General features: G+C 51.7%; 1 long non-coding RNA gene across 1 annotated transcript; it reads left to right on the top strand.

Moving 5' to 3' along the window:
• Window positions 1-11,165: 11,165 nt before the first annotated feature.
• On the top strand, window positions 11,166-16,052 carry LOC123946960. Its single transcript, XR_006819682.1, has 3 exons — window positions 11,166-11,321; window positions 11,487-11,534; window positions 15,799-16,052. It is a non-coding gene; the product is annotated as an uncharacterized LOC123946960 (long non-coding RNA).
• Window positions 16,053-17,123: the final 1,071 nt, after the last annotated feature.

The following is a 17,123-nucleotide window of genomic DNA, read 5'->3' as shown; positions in this document are numbered from 1 at the left end:
GCTAGTCCCATCCTGAAAAGGGTCACCCATATGTAAGCACCCACTGGGGCCCGGCTTCCGGTAGGCACAAGGCAAATTGGTACCAGGGTCTGTGCCCCAGTCTCTAGGTTTGGGGTTCTCAGGAGTGGGAAGATCCAGCCACCATGGTGACACTTGTGGATGGGACCTTGCTGAAATCTGAAATGGGATCCTGAGCCACATGGAGCTCAGGAATTTGTTTCCTTTTGTTTTTCTCCGTAGTAGGGAAAGCTTAGTTCACTGTTTAGGATGAAAAATAACAACCAGATGAACGAAGGAGGGATTATCAGGAATGATAAATAATACATTCCAAATGTGGCCACAGAGAAGGACCTCAGAAGGAGCACACGGACTCCCAGCAGTCATCTTGCGGGGGGAGCCCCTCTGGCCAACAAGGGCCAGGGACTCCACGTGTTTCCAGCTCCTCAGGGTGCGTGACTCAGTTTATTGAATGTCCTTATTGGTGACAGATCTTTATCCTTTGCTTTTGGGGGATCAGTCAAAAAATAATTCATTTTGTAGAAGAGCTATGAAGTCCATCTTAAAAGGAGACTTTGCAGAAATGTTTTAATTAATAGAGGTATATATGGGATAAGTCTGTCCCCTTCTGAGAAAACCCTTGTTTGTTCTCCTGGGTTTGTATTCTACATAATAAAATGATGTATTATGATGTTGAGGGCTGTATGCTAACCACTTCCTCCTTCTCCTCCAGCTATTGCAAATTAATGCCTCTGAGATGTATAATGCATTGGCTTTTGCCAAGGAAAGGTGGGAAGAGAGGCATTGGACAGACCCAAGGGAAGATTTGGTACAATTTTTCAGGGTTTGGGTCCTCATCTATACACCAGAGACTTGCCTAGCTCCGCACTCTTTTCTAGACTAGCTCCGTGTTTGTTCTTCCAGAAGATTTGGCCAACGAGGCAGTGTGTGCTCAGCCCTTTAGTGTGGGGAATATTAAATTTCTTAGCTTGGTCGCCCATCATTCACCTGCAAAAATCGGCACTAAAGTCTAAGGGAGGGAAGCTGCTGGTTTGGAAATTCACTAAAAATGTATTTTTCACAAAAATGGAGGAGGTGAGGTCAAAATGAATCTATACAGTAAGCCTGTTTATAACAGTTAGTAGTTAACTTAAACAAAGACCTCTCTAGCTGGAGAAGTTTCCAGGAAGTTCCTTTTCCTGGAGAAAGACCAGGAAGCAGAGGAGGAACACCAGGTCAGGGGGCCTGCGCACCAGTCTCAGAAAGGCTTGCCCTCCCTGAGCAGAGCCTTTTCTGTCCATTCGGAGATACTCCTTTCCCTGGGCTTGAGTTGGGTGAGTGGAGGTGGCAGTGGGTGTGATCACCTGGGCTGGGGGCCGAGGGAGGAAGGAGTGACCTCCAGGAGCTTTACCCTGGCAGAACGCTCAGCGCTTCTTCGCGGATAGACCAAGCTGCAAATCAGGAATTTATTAGGAGCTGAGACTCATTTTCCCACCCTTTATAGCCCTGACGACTCAGAGCCAAACTCTGGCAAGGGGCTTCCTCATGGTTTTAATTAGACAATTAATTTTTTATTGGGTCGTTTGATTTCCGGAGCCGATTCCACTCTCCCTCTTATCCCCCACCTGCCTCCCAGCTGTGAACAGCCGAGGGGAAACAGGGGGATTCGGGGAGGGGTGCAGAGAAATAAGCCTCCGTCTCCCTTTGAGCTGATTTAGGAGTCAGTGAGTGGGGAGGGGGAGGGAAGCCCTCTGCCACCATCAGCGGTTCCAGCTCCAGAGACACTATCCAGAGCTCAGACCTGGGCTCGCAGGGCCTGCACAAAGGCATTCTTAGCTGCTCCTCCCAAGCTTCTCCCAAGCTCTTGGGCTAATTAGTAACACGGGGTGTGGGGGGGGGAGGGAAGAGTGCCTGAAATACACTGGCGGCATTTCTGCGGTTAATGCGGGTGGTGCTCAGAGGCTGTTTACCCTCTACCCAGGGATTAGGAACCTGTTTGAGTTAGAAGGGCAGAGAGAGGCCAGGACTGGGCTCTGTCCCCCACCTGCTTGTAGGAGCTGGGGGGGGGGGGGGAGGCGCTGAGCCAGCAGAAAAAAAAAGAAGTGGGAGAAACCTGTCTCCAATCTATCTACCTTATTGATCTTCCTGGCGTCCAGCTGCTGGCCTGCTTTTGAATCTTGATCCTCTCCGCTCCTGCTTTACCCCTCACCACTGCCCTTGCAGTCAAACAGGAACCTGGCTTAGAAAGGTTGGGAGGGAGGAAAGAGGGAAGGGATGCGGGGTTTAGCAGTGAGGATGAGCCCTCTCTCAGAGAGGGAGTGGAGGAGTCAGAGGGAGTGGAGGAGTCCCCTCTGGAGACTGGGGAGCCCCATCCCCAAACTCCACCCTGAAAGGAGAAGAAGACTAGACTCAAGGAAGAACTTAACACAGGTTCAGCAGCAGAAATGAGTAGCTCCCTCTTTAGAGTTTGATGATTCATCAAGATTGGTATTTTACTGGGGCGCCTGGGTGGCTCAGTGGGTTAAGCCGCTGCCTTCGGTTCAGGTCATGATCTCAGGGTCCTGGGATCGAGTCCCGCATCGGGCTCTCTGCTCAGCAGGGAACTTGCTTCCTCCTCTCTCCCTCTCTCTGCCTGCCTCTCTATCTACTTGTGATCTCTCTCTGTCAAATAAATAAATAAAATCTTTAAAAAAAAAAAAAGATTGGTATTTTACTGAGAGCACCATTGCTCAGAGGCTCAAAATGGAATTGTGGGGAGAGGACTATTTCCTCAGGTGTCCTGTTGGTGGGGACATTGTCACTTGTTGTTCCAGCATAAGGATTCCTGAAAGTGTGGGGACAAACACAGAGGCTGACACGGTCACTCCGAACCAACCTGACAAGCATCTGCAGACACAGAAGTGGGCTCTGGGGCACGTCTGGGGCACATCTGGGGCCAGGGCTCTGGGGTCTTCACAGACAGAACAAGCCCCCCCAAAAGAATAAGTCAGGATGCCACACAAAGAGAGGGGCTGTAGTGACCCCCTCACGGCTCACATTCTCCTCTGGCATGAAGGGTGAAGGTGGAGGGCCCAGCACCACCCCCTCACTGGGGGCTGGGGATAACACCCACCTCCTTTGCGGTCCAGGACTGGAAGAAATAATAGCACATATTTACACTGGATTGTGAGGACACAAAGATAAAAGGACCCAGAAATCAAAGGGACCCCAGAAGCTCAGCATGAAGACCTCTGGATGCACAATTTGTTCTGCAAACAGATTTTCTTTTTCTCACGTTGAGCGATCCCTCTGCTCCGGTGTGAGGTGGTCCTGTGTGGGGAGCCGGGGGACAGCCCCAGGGTGGGCCTTCTTGGGACCCAGTCCTGCCTCCTGCTGGGGCATATCTGTGACAGCCGGTCTCCTAGCTCCCCAGCTGTGCAGAATGGTGCTCAGAAACCCACAGAAGGAAGGTTAGGTGTGTGGAGGGTGGGGCTGAGTAGGCCAAGGTCATCCGTGACACTTAGGCTTCCATGTGGCTCCTCAGAGAAGAGAATTCAAACCTCCCAGGACTCAAGCGCTGGGGTACGGGTGGTGTAGTGTGGGTGTGTGGGGGTCCTGAGAGGGCACCTCTGGGACGGTGTATAAACGAAGGAGGCAGGAGCGCAGGCAAACCTCCGTCTGAGAAGCTATGGGTTGGGGGAGGTCAGGATCTATCTGTAGGAGCCGAGAGAGAAAGAGAGGTGTGGGGGGGAAGAATGTGAGAAAGCGGAGAAAGAGAATGAAGGCACTGAAATAGAAAAAGAGAAAGAGAGAGCAAGCTAGCAGAGACCCACACAAAGAGAGGCAGAGAACCTCCTGTGTGAGCTAAGCGATGGGTGGCAGGCAGCGGGAGGTGGGGAAGGGGGCGCCTTGGGAGGGTCAGTAGCCAAAACAATCGGCTTGGTTTCTTCTGGGGACAGTAGCAGGCAGGCAGGGAGGGGAGGGGCTGCAGAGAAACGTAGGCTTGCCAGGCAGAGGAGAAGGGTGGCCGTGGACCCTGCGTCTCCCAACCCCCACCCAAGCTTCCAGCACTGTCCTCTTGCCCTTTCCCTGAGCCCAGGGCAGAGACTGACGGGACTGCAGCTTCTCTGGGTCCTGGGTGGATTTGAATAATTAAGTCATCTGGATTCTTATGATTTACCATTTTCAATGATAAATAGACAGCGCCCAAGCCAGCCAGTTGGCAAAACTCTGGCTGCTAGTTATAATTTGTCAAGCTGCCAGCAGATTCATGTTTTATGCTAATGGAGAGAGACTCATTGACTGGGGGAGGCAGTGACCGGGTCAGCTCTTTCCTCAGGCACCCCAGAGGTCGAGAGGTCGGGGGAGAAAGGCCAAGGCTGGTATGGATTTTCTGTAAGGGTCAGGGTAATTTTATAATAATTCAGAGGGTACGCACACGCTTGCAAACACAGAGGGTCATGTATGAAGAGCCATGTTCAGATCTGTGCGCAGCCGGCCCCCCAGTGTGCGTGCGCACACGCGCCTGGTCCGGTGCCAAGCCCCATGCGGGAACACTTGGACAGCCCCCTTCAGCCTACTTGCTTATGCACACCCTCACTGTCACCTTCAGGCATGTGATTACACTAAGGCAAACCCCAAGCCTGCTTCGGCAACCCCAGAGAAACCGGTCACCCCGCGTGGTGACAGGGCATGTCCCAAGGGTGGAAAGGGACCCTTGGAAGGCCCCTTTGCCGACATCCCAAACCCTTTATTTCAGGTCTGCCAATCCCAGTGCATGTTTCTTGCCCCATTTTATATTCTTCCAGTGGGAGAAACAAACGAGACCCAGGGCCGTCCTGTTTTTCAACCGAGTGGGTGTGGGTCGCTGGGGCGGGGGTGCTGGGGGCTCCCTCAGAGCTGGCGGCTCTGAGACCAGGCACCTGGAGGGCTGCAGTCGAAATCAGCTGAACCCAGACTTTCTTTTCCACTGATTTATTTGTATATCTGTCTACACACACTGAAGCCTCATAGGGGCAGGAATTGCTCTTGACGGTCCATGACAAACTGAGGTACGGATGATGGTTCACACGTAGTTCGCTCTAAATAAATATTAGCGGAAGGAACCGCTGAAGCTGGTAGATGGGGCCAACTGCTCATTCTCCTTACATGCCTTCACCTCAACGAGCCTTTACATCATCGCTGGTTTGAAAGGCCAGAGAGGAGGTGTGGGTCTGGGTAAAGACTTCCTATTCCTTTCTTTTTTTTAATTAAGTTCTAGGTCCAACGTGGGCTTGAACTCATGACCCTGAGATCAAAAGTCACATACTATACGGACTGAGCCAGCCTGGCGCCCCGAGACCTCCCATTCCTCGATGTGAGAAATCTGGGCCTTCGGTATGATTTTCAAAAATGCTAATTTTATACCAATTAAAGCAATCCGGTCTCAACTTTGACCCCCCAGTGGCCTTCTGAATGGATCAATGAACCAGGGAGGACTGAGGAAGGAGCATTCGTCCTCCCTCCTGCCCAGAAGAGAATCTGAATTCACTGCGAGTCCCTTCTGAGCAGGGCTGGGAGCAGTGGTTGATTATGATCAGTACTTTGAGGCTTGGTGGGGCATGGGGAAGGACTAGGGGGAAGGGGAGGAACATCTTACTTCCCTGTCATCCCTCCCACCCCGGGAATGAGGGAGAAAGCTGCAACACAGCGGAATGAGCAGGGGCCAAGGCAGCGAGGAGGCAGCAAGGAGAGCCGAGCGGCAGAAGCTTCCTCCAGTGTCAGGCTCCAGAATGTGGCTGCAGCTGTCACAGCTCTGCTGGCTGAGATTCGAGATCCTGTGAAGTCAAGTAGGTTCCCTCCTTCCCTGAGGGGCCAGTTGAGGCAAGGAAGCTGCTTGGGGCACACAGTCTGCATCTCTTTCACCGAGGCCTGGAAGGAGAGGTCTCCCTTCTTTGCCAAGCAGATGTGGCAGGCTGGGTGCCTGGCTGATCAGGTGTCTTCCTTGGAGAGATAGCCAAGAGCCAAGAGCAAACCAACCTCTCCACCTGAGGGAGAGAGGACCCCAAAATGCATCAGGAGATAGGCTTTGCTTCTTTCCTAGTTTGAGGCTTTGACCTGGAGTCCCTGACCTCCCCACACCCCCTCCCTGGCACCTCCACCCGCTGAGGCAAGGGGAGCTCCTGTAAGCCCTCCCTCATCCTGGGAAAGAATGGCTTTGGGGGCACCAGCAACTCCAGCCCTGTGGCCAGGGGCAGGTCAGCAGGTGGATGAGGTAGGAACAGATTCTCTGGGATGAGCGGCAGGGATGCAGGATAATCAGGACTGCTAGAGAAAACCAGTGGATTCATCCTGCACCTGATCAGCTAAGCTGACTCCCTGTTTTGATCCTCATCTTCCCATCCCCATATTTGCATCCATGTCCTCCCGAGGGCAGGCCTCCTGGTAGCATGCCTGAAGGTCTCAGAGCAAAGCCTGATTCTCAAAGCCCCAGCTTGGGCTCAGTAATGAGGGAAAGAGAGAACAGAAAGAACAGGAAGGAAGAAAGGGAGCAAGAGAGATAAAGGGAGGAAGAAAGATAGATGAAGGGAAGCAGCAGCTTGAGGCGGGGGCAGCTAGAAGTGCAGTGCGGGGAAGTGCTGGACCCAGCGCCCTGAGAAGAAGTGCAAGGCCTACTGGGAACCCAGTGGCAGCTGGTTGTTTGAGGTCCCCCAGCCCTTCCCCAAGGCTTGGACGCCCTTGGAGATCGGGCCCATCTCAGTGACTTTCCCCTTTGCACTGCTGGGAAACAAACTGGCTTTAAGAAACCCTCTTAAAAAAAGAAAAGGGGGAAAAAAAAAAAAAAGGAAAGGAAAGGGGAAAGAAAAGAAGCAAAGCCCCCTGAATCAAACGGGGCAGCTGTCCAGGGAAGCGCGTGAACAGGGCCCGGGAGCTCCGGCCCAACAGGCTCCAGACACACACACCCACGTCCCCCTGCCTTCATTCCTCTGCAGCTGAATCTAAAGCCCTTTTGCCAAATAATGTCTCTGTGTGCATGAGTTCAGTGCAGTGTCCTGCAGACCTAGAGTCCACTGGCCCTAGTAGGAAATGTGTTCATTCTCTTTCAAGAATGACTTCCTTCTCTAGCCCCTTCAGCCCTGGAAAACCTCACGCCAAGGCTCCTACAGATGAATACAACCCTTCCTGGTGGAGAAAAAGCCTCTGCCCTGGAAGGAAGTTCTTTGGGGCATGGACGGAGGTCAGGTTGGCCAAGGAGGAATTTTCTTCTCACCAATTAAGAAAATGAAGATACCTTTCCTGGGGCGGTGTGGAGGGGGAGTAGTGGGGGGCAGGCCTTCTCTTTACCCCTCTCTCACCTGCACAAACACAGACAGGCATTGTAACCCCAATTACAGAAGAACCCTCCAGCGCAAAGGACTCATTTGACCTCTGATCAAACTGAGGCCCAAGGTCACAGCCAGAGCATGGCAGAACCAGGCAGCCCTCCTGCAGACAGCCTCTGCAGCAAGGTCAGAGTGGAGGCGCTGGGGGCTGTGGGTGAGGACACAGCCATGGCGATTTGGCCAGCCATCCCTCTCTAAACCACCTTTTTGGCTTCATGTTCTTGTTTTGGAAGCGGATCTTGACCCGCTGAGCCTCAAGGCCCACTGGGCTGGGCTGGAGGTAGTAAGGCTGTGGAAGGAAGCCCTTCTCCAGCTCAGGCAGCTGCTTCTCAGAGAAGCTGGTTGCAGAGGGCTGGTGAGAACCTCCACTTCCCTCCCCGGGCCAGGGCAGCCAGTGCGGGGAGGTCAAGGCCAATGTAGCCTAAGGGGTGCTGGTGGGGCACCAGGAGACCCCAGCTCATCCACAGTGACCACAGCAGGCCTCTTTCCCATCTTCTTCCCCCTCCTCCCTCCCTCCTCCTAAATGGGATCCCCTTTGTGTAACCTGGTTACCGATTTCCTGCTCTCCTTTCTTTCCTCCATCTCTCTATTTCTCATTTTTTCCTTTCTTGGCTTTCTTTCTGCCCTCCACCCCACCGCCTACCCTGCTTTCTTTCTGTCTTCTTCCCTCCCTTCACCTCCCTTCCTCCTTTCCTGTCTATTCCCTTCTGTTTCTTTTCTCTTTTACTTTTTTCCTTCCTGCTTCCTTTACTTTGAGCTCCCTCTTTCATTCCTTTGTTTTTTCTTTCCTTCCCTTCTGCCTCACCCCCCCACCCAAAACAAACAAGTTCTGCTTTATCATTCTGTTCTTTACTAGAATTTCTTCATGTTCACCTGTGTCCTACCCACCCTCGTGGAGGCCCTTCTTCTGTCCCCAGTACTGGGGCTTTTTCAAATCTTTTCTTCCCCACCAGGCTTTTATCTTTGTTGTTCACAAATTTTCCAGTTCTTGGTGCTGTTTCCTCCACCATTTTTCCCCCTCTATTCCTTTGTTTCTAAATCCTCTCTCTGCAACAGGGAAATAGCTAAAAACTGCACACTCCCTGGGTTGGGGCTCTGTCCCATGGCAGGCCAGCCATCCTTCACGCCATTCTTTGTCAACTTCCCTCAACTTGGGGGCAGAATTCAAGGGTCTGGGAATGGGGCAGTTACCCCTAGTTGAGAAGTCGGGGCTGAGTCCGAAGCTACCCAGTATAGGCTTAGACAAGACTTAGCAATTTGTTTTCTCTCTGTCAATCCTGATAAAAAAGAGAAAGAGGAAGAGGAGAAAGGATGGAGTAAAAGAGATAACCCCACAGATCTTGGCAGGGGGAGTGTTGGGGAGCCAGGGGCGAAAGGACTGGATTCATCAAGAGAGAGGCGAAGCCTAGAACCAGGCACTTTCTCTTTAGTGTACCCAGAGCCTGGGCAGCCGCCAAAGAGAAGCCCCAGTGGGCTCCCAGGTCAGTTCTGGAATTGTGGGGGTATGAGACCTTTCTTCCACCCCACTCCTCTGGAGTGGAGAGGTTGGTAGGTCCACAGGATGGAAGGAAAGAAAAGGGCTTAGTTTGGGGGTATCGATCACTTTCCTGTCTGCCCCTGGACTTCTCAAGGCCCACACTCTGGAAATCAGGTCTCTAGGCAGTGCAGGCTGGGCCCTCTTAAACCTGTTAGGGGGGCAGACCCAATTCCGGGGGCTTCAGGAGGAGCAGGTGCTGGACAGCCACTGCATTACCAGCAGGAAAACCTCGGGCGCCCACTGCGAAAACAAAGGCCTGGGCAGTTTTGAGCTCCTCATGGAGCAGGGCCAAGTAGCCTCTGGATGTGTGGGCTGGGCACTGGCCAGGGATACCACACACTCCTATGAAAATGGTCCCTCCTGGGATATACAACCCCTCCCGACCCTCTGGTCCAAATTTGCCAGCTGCACAGCCAGGCAGGACCCACAAACCTTAGGTGCTGCAGGGACCTGCCAGCCCAAGCCGGGCCTCCCATTCCAGGCACTCGGGGCTCAAGAGTTCCCCAGGCTCTGTGGGTGCACCCACCACGGCCTCTGCCCTCACTTGCTTTCTCAGACCATCCTGCAAGGAAACCCCAGCACCCCACCATGGGCCTGCCTACTCTCCCCACTCTCGACCAGGGCAAGCCCAAGTTCAGCTGCGCCCTCTGAAACCACCCTCTGCCCTTGACTCCTTTTAAAAGAACCATCTCTTTCTCCGGGGACTTCCCTTGTGTGTGGATGGGGGCAATCTCCTTGCTCTACCTTGAGTGCTGGAGAAAGGAGGAAGATTGTACTGGGGGGGGGGGTGGTAAGATGAAGAGGGGCACTCCTTTGTATCTTCGGGAGTTGGATCTCTGGGTCAAAATGGGTTTCCAAGGAAAAGAGGAAGAAATTTGGGAATTGTTCCATCTCTCCTGTCATCCTAACAAAATCAGCCCATGGTCCCCGGGCAGCTGGGGCTGAGGTTGTCCAGAGCTGGGGCTCGGGACTGATAACCCCGCCCCCCCCCCCTCCGCGGGAGTGGGAAACTGCTATTTTCGGCTGGTACTTCTCTCCCCTTCTGCGGAGACCCCTATGGGGATCTCCAAGCGTCTCTAAGAGTTTGCTGGGAGAGCAGGTCCAGGGCATTGATAATCCACCCTGATTGGGGAAACAAGCAAATACATCCTTCCTTCAGTGTAGGAAGCGTAGCGCTCCTCCCTCCCACGTTAAACCTCAAAACCCCAACTCTGCTCTCTTCTCCATCTTCCTTCAAAAAACTTTTCTGAAGTTCCCGCAAGTTGCTTTTGGAGAAAGCAGTTATCACACCCAGACTCTTTGGGTTTCTAGGCCCCCAGTTTCTCCCGCCCTCCCCAGTTTCAGAAGCAATCCTTGCACCTCCGCCAGCTGCCACCTTAGTCCCCAAATTCAGCGAAGGAAAGCTGCTCGGGACCCACCTAACTGACAGACGCCCTGCTCCAGCCCCAATTCCTCGGAGGGAGGGCAGATTAGTATCTGCCTGCAGGGGAAGGGGGGATGGAGTCAGGAGGAGAGAGACACACACGCACACAGAGACAGAGAGAGGGAGAGACAGATTGTCCTCAGGCTGAAGGGCACGTACCCCTCCTGAGCCCAGCTCACCTGCTCCAGACGGACTCCTCTTGATTTTTATCCATTCAAAAGTTTGTTCACCTCTCAAACTGTCCCAGGAGGGGCGCAAACTCGGCAGTGGCGTGAGAAGGGTGCCCCTGAGAGCGCAGGCTCCTGATCCAGAGCGAGCCCTAGGGAAGCACCTTCCCCAAAGTGTGGGCGGAAGCTGTGATCCGTAGAGAGGACATTCAGGCGCCCGGGAAAAGGGGGCCGGGCTGCTAGCCCCGGGACCGCCAGGACCCGGCGGGCGCTATAAGAGGGTGTGGCCAGCCTGGCTGACCCGGCCCCGGGAACTGGGAGGAGAAGGCCCTGGGTCCATGGCAGTGTCTGTCCGCTTCCTCCAGTTTGTGCCCTCCCGGGTGTGTCCCAGCCAACAACATTCTCTCAACCCCTTCTGGGGCGGTCACTCAGGCCCGGGACAAGGCAGAAAAGGAGGGTGAGGGGGCGAAGAGGCCCCCCTCTGCAGCCCCTCCCCAACCCCCGCGCCACCGGTCCCCCCTCCTTTCCTGCCCAGAGCCAAGGGACAGACAGAGAATTGCAACTAGAAATTCGATCGATTGGTACGAGGGACCACGTGGTCCAGGGTTGGCCAATGACCAGGACGCCCGGGATGAGCTAATAATGGAAGCAATTTGTAACTTTCAGAAGCTCTCTAGGCCTGGGTACAGGAGGGAGGGAGATGCGCGGAGGTGGGGAGGTGGGTACCCCCAGTCCTTCTACTCTCCTCTTTCGTACAGGGGCACCCGGATTCCCTCTTTCTCTTTTGACCTAACACGTACAGACACTCACTGGGTCCCACGCCCACCTCGGTCTAGCGGCCACTGCTCCAGAAAAAGGTAAGCGGGGCTTCCTCCCCTGAAACATCCCCTCCCCCATCCTATCTGGCACCTGCAAACAACGTACCCCTTCCTACCCCATTAGGCAATTTAAATCCAGTTTTGTTTTTCTCTTAGTTGAAAGGAAGCAATCCTTTTATTTATTTTTTGTATAATCTATTTCAGATTTTGGGGAAGATTAAATTCAGATTAATACACTTTTCTGGAGGAAGGGTGAGTGGTACTTTTTAGATCTGTTTTATATTTTCTTCTTTTGGGGAGAAGCATTCTACTTATGGAGAGTTTACTTTTCTTTGGGAATGAGTTACACCTTCTGTTTTTGCAAGTTTCACTTCTCTAAAGATGTCAGTTTCCTGCCTTTCTTCATTCCATCTTCCAATTTCAGTATTTACAAATAATTAGTTAGCAGATTTCAGTTTTGTTTCTTTCTTTTTTTCCTTCCTCATTCATTTTTTAGCCTTTATTGACTCTCCATGATTTTTTTCCCCCTCCGTGTGAAACTGTTAAGTTTGTATTCTCTTTTTGCTTAGTAAATGAATTTATTGTTTGGGAAACTCTATGGGGGGTGTGAACAAGGTCTCTTTTGATTAATTTCAACCCCTCCTCTTTTGAAGAATAATTTACTTGAAGTGTTTTATGCCTTATCCTCATTTTTGTTTATTTTAAACCCTCAATTTTGTTGTATCTTACCTCCTTTTAAACCCTGACTTGTTCTTTAAATTTGATCTTTTATCTGTTAAACCGTTTTAAAAGTTTTTATTTTATAAACTTCACAGTCTTATATATTTTCTTAACCCTTCCCCAGCCCCCTTTGCACTCCTTTTTCCTCCATCTCAGGACGCTCACCCCCAAGGTCTACAATTCCCAGCTTCAAATTCGACTCACCCTCCTAGCCAAGGAGGGACACCCAGGAAGAAGAACTGATCTGCTTGGGTCAAAGCCTACATTCAAGGTTCTAGTTCTGGGCACCTTTAGTAGGACCACCCAGCAAAATCAGGGCAAGCAGAATATATGTTTGACTTTTTAGTCTGGGACTGAGCTCTTTCTCCTTAGCTTTATTCTGGGCAATGCTTTGTACACAAAGTTGGATTTTTCATTCTCATCTTTTCCCTAAATTCTAAGGAAGTACAAGCAGATATTTTTTTCTCCCCTAAATGTAAGCTGCTAGCTCGGGTAAGTCTGTTTTGTTTTTTTTTTTTTTTTTTACCTTCTGGAAGAAGATTCCCAGAAGAAACGCATGTTTAGTCCTTTCGTTTACTTTTGATTAAGGTGGAGGTAGTGGGGATTAGGGTACCCCATTTTGATCTCGGTTCTGGCTGGACTGAACACAAAGAAGGAAGAGTGAGCTCGCCTGGGGGCTCCATCACACTCTGGTCAGTGAGGTCAGCCTTAGAATAGTTTGGGGTAAATCTCAGCTCTGAGGAAATTCTTTTTTTTTTTTTTTTCCAACATCACTGTGAAGAAAACCACCAAAATTGTGTGATAACGGTTTAGCCTCTTCAGAATCATTGCAGGCACAAAAATCGAAATTCCAGAGTAATCTCTTTCCAAAGATCCACTTGTGATTTTGTCCATCTCTCTGAGGGAAACAGAACCCAACTCAGCAGCAGTCAAACTGCGGCTGCCCCTCCCCTCTGAGTTCTCCAGCTCCGTTGTCACATTGACATTCTGGGCACATTTGGCCCAGCCCCCGTCCCCGCTTCTCCCAAGTATGAATCTAAATTACTATTAATAAGGGGCCGCTCCAAGTTAATTGGCATTAAAAGAATTCATTTCAATTTGTTAATATTAAATGAACGCTCTGCACTTTAGCTCCCTTCTTCGCCCTGGATTCCCAGATGAGTGATGGGAAATGGGGGCGGGGGAGGAGAATGAGGGTTTTATTTCTTGACTCTCCAACAGAGCCGCTGAGGTGCCTCCTCTGGGGGCTCCACATCCAGGCTCAGTGGGGGCCTGATTGGGGAATGTCCGATGGTCTTTTTTTTTTTTTTTTTTCTGGTGAAATTTATCTGATTCAGTGGGAACTGTGGGAGAGGGCAGAGGAACTGAGGAGAGCTGAGGGAGAGGGACGGAAAGGTTTGTAGGTCTTAGTGGGGGAGAGGCGGGGACTGTGGGGCGCATAGCAGGGGAAGGTGGGGGAGGGAAAGGGACAGAAGTGAATGGGAGTGGTTGTGGGTTGTGGGGGTAAAGCAGATTTATGAAGGAAGGTGCTAAAACCCATCTAGAGAAGGAGGAGCTGGCAGTGAGGGTGGGAGATGTGAAGCAAACAGGTAGGGCTTCTGAAGCTATCTAGCTGTGGGACTTTAGGTGAGTTGCCTAAAACTTTTTTCTGTCTTTCTTGATCTGTAAAACAGGAATAATATTTACAGTAGCCATCTCAGGGCATTGTTTGGGATTAAATGAAATACAGGTGCCATGTTTTCCACAGTACTTGGCACATAGAAACTACGAGTGAATTCTCTTATTCCAGCAGAGCGGTTAAGAACATGGTTTCTGGATTCCCACTGTCTGGTTTTGAATCTCAGCCCTGCCTTAGGCTAGCTGTATAACCTTAGGCAAGTTACTTCACCTCTCCAGAGGACAGTTTCCTCATCTGCAAAATGGAATTAATGGTCCCAGCCCGTAGGCTGTTGTACAGACTGAGTGCGTGTGTGTGAAGTGTCTGGAATGATGTCAGTGGAGCGGGAAGCACAGTAGAAGCATTTGTTATTGATGTTGCTTTTCTTTTCTTTTTTTTTTTTTTAAGATTTTTATTTATTTATTTGACAGAGAGAGAGAGAGATCACAAGTAGACAGAGAGGCAGGCAGAGAGAGAGGGGGAAGCAGGCTCCCTGCTGAGTAGAGAGCCCGATGTGGGGCTCGATCCCAGGACCCTGGAATCATGACCTGAGCCGAAGGCAGAGGCTTTAACCCACTGAGCCACCCAGGCACCCTGATGTTGCTTTTCTGATCTGGGAAGGTTGGAGATAGAGGCATGGAACCTCTTAGAGGTTAAGAGCTCCACGGATTCTCTAAGACCCTGATCAGATCAACCCACTCCCCATCCCTGAATGTGTCTAACAACTGGGGTGTATGTGGTGAGGGTAGGAGAGTGGGGTTCCTGGGGGGGGTTGTATATGTGGCGAGAGTAGTGAGACCGTGGGGGCTGGGGTGCCTGAGTTCTTTCTTGGCCTCTGCTGTGGCTCTTGGGTTGGCGATTCTGTTCAGTGCCCATAGATTTCAAGGGGAAGTCCCTTCTTACCCCCCGCCCCTCCCCGAACCCTGAGAGGGGCTTGGTGGGGGAATTACTTTCTTGGTCTAATACCTCCCTTTGGTAGAGAGTCAGTCCCTGGAGTGTGGGCTGGGGGATGTGATGGATAGCAGAGGAGACTGACATTTCCTAAATCCCCTAGAGCTATGTACCAGCCCCCACATACCCAAACCCCTCCAGAGGCACCCAAAGAGACATGACTTTGCTGAAGTCATAAAATCAGAAATTGGCAAAGTTGGAATCTGAATTCTGATCTGCCCGATGAGCAGTCTGAACCCCCTAACATTGCTGCACACTTCCTGAAGTTTGGGGGGGGGGGTGACCTGGAGGGAGAGGCAGGACACATGAAAAGTGGTGGAAAGGTAGAAGCCAGGATGGTTGAGCAGTTAGCAGAGGGTGGTGGGGAGTGAGGGCCGGGGGTGGGAAGGGGCTGAGTGGGAACGTTTTCATCAGGCAAGACTTGCTGGAGATGGAAAGCATAGACCAGGGTTCAGGTGGGAAGGGGGTGAGGCTGGGAGGTAAAGAAGAGGGAGGGAGTGGTACACTGGCCAGGCAGAGAAGGGAGGAGAGGCCATGCAAATGGTGGGTGAGGCCTGGTGACAGGGCCAGGTCTGCTGTGCTAGAGCCAAGTAAAATCACCATGTCTTGAAGGCCTCCTCTGTGCTGGGTACAGACATTATAGACAGGTGTATCCTGTGTGATGCTCTCAACAACCCTGACAAGTAAGCTTCTTATTCCTATTTCTAAAAGAGTCAGTTGCGGCTCAGAGAGCTTCCCCATTTCAGGTCACACCTTTAGTAGCTGGATTTGCCTGAGCTGCCTGCACAGCATGGCCTCCCAGCCCAGGTCTTGCCTTCCATTCCTACTGCACCCCCACATTTGCAGTCACACGTAGTAACGGGGAACAGGGGGTGGAGAGTGGACCAAGACCATGTGAAAGGAGTGGGTGGGCAGTGGGGGCAGAAGCTCGTCTAACATCTTTGTGAAGAAGATAGACAGGAGGGTATCCTCTCCAGAGCAAGGTCTCCAAGTCACTGTCCTGAGACTGATGCTGATGGAGGGATGGCCACTGGGGATCACACAGACCGAATGGGGATCTCATTGCTTTCTGGACCGCGGTCTCTATTTCCCCTCCTTTGAGAGGGAAGAGGGAAAGGGTGGCACAGGTGTGGGTCTGAGCCCTGCCTTCGGACTGTCGGTGGTTCGATAAAATCCCTTCTCTCCTAGTTGAATGAGAGCCTCCCATCTGGACACCCCATTTCCCAGCAGCCCTGGCTTCCAGGTGTGGCCACAGGGGAATGAGAGCCAAGTAATGTCTTGAGAGCCTGAAGACATTGGGTAAGCTCTCCTTTCCATGAGCTGGACCACGTTCACCTGAGACAGTGCTTTGACCACGCAGCCAGCGGAGGAGGAATCCCTGGGAGAGAGCAGAGCAACGACACGGAAGGAAGCCACGTCTCTGATTGACAAGGTGGAGCAGAGCGGCCTGCGGTCAGGAACTGCTCCATCTAGACTGTTACATGAGAAATAAACTTGGTTTCTGTGTGCGACTGTGTTTGGGGGCCTTTGTTCTGTCAGTGTTGCCTTCGTCCTTCCTGATGTACTTTCCTACACCAGCTTTGTCAGTTCCAGATCCCCCCTTGTCCCCGCCCCCCCATAAGATCACATCGGACCATAGACTGGTTCTAATAGCGACATTAATGATTACCAGATATTAGGCATGTCGGTTCATATGATCGGCATGACAGCCCTCTGAGATAGGGATCACTATTATTCTAATTTACAAAAGAGGAAACTAAAAAAAAAAAAAAAAAAAGAGGAAACTGAGGCCCGAAGGGGCCATGTGATGTGCCTGTGGACACACAGTAGGCAGTCAAACTGTGGTCCCAACCCTGGAGTGTGCGGAGCCTGAGCTCTCTACTATGGGCCAAGTCTGCTCCTGCAGACGGAGAAGGAGGAGACCTTGGCGATCCTCTTGTGCTTGGCCAAAACCCATCATAGTCCTCACAGGGTCCTGGGCATCTCCCATCCCCACCCTCCCTCCGACCCAAGAAACTCGCTGGATACCCATGTTAGAGGCGGGTTGTTGCTTTAGATTGTATTTGAAAACAGGGCCCCATCACTAACACCAGATTTAACCCCCCTGATAAGTGTAATCCTTCCCCCTTTTTATTAGAGATGAGGCTCAGAGAGAGGAAATGACTTGCTTAAGGTTGCCTACTTAGTTCTGTAATTTTCCGAATCCAAGATAAATTCTCTTCCCACTGTATCAGCTGCCTGAACACGAAGCAAGGACAGAAATCAGACAGGGGCCCTCTCATCTGATAATGCTTCAGGATACCTGAGCCGTGTTTCCCTAATGTCCTCTGTGCCCCTCCCATTGGATATTTGCCTCCGAGAGCCGCCTCCCTGGGCCTGTACCTTTTCTCCCGCTGCCTCCTCACCCAGATGGTCAAACATGCAGAGGGAGAGGCGAGCAGGGGCCGGAGCCAAGATCCCTGACTCCTTCAAGTCTTTCCACATTTATATCACCCTCCTCCCCCCTAGGCCCC

This window comes from Meles meles, chromosome 7 (genome assembly GCF_922984935.1).
Source record: "Meles meles chromosome 7, mMelMel3.1 paternal haplotype, whole genome shotgun sequence".
Classification (NCBI taxonomy): Eukaryota; Metazoa; Chordata; class Mammalia; order Carnivora; family Mustelidae; genus Meles; species Meles meles.
Note: the sequence above shows the minus strand (reverse complement) of the source record. Positions and strands in the feature narration are given on the sequence as shown.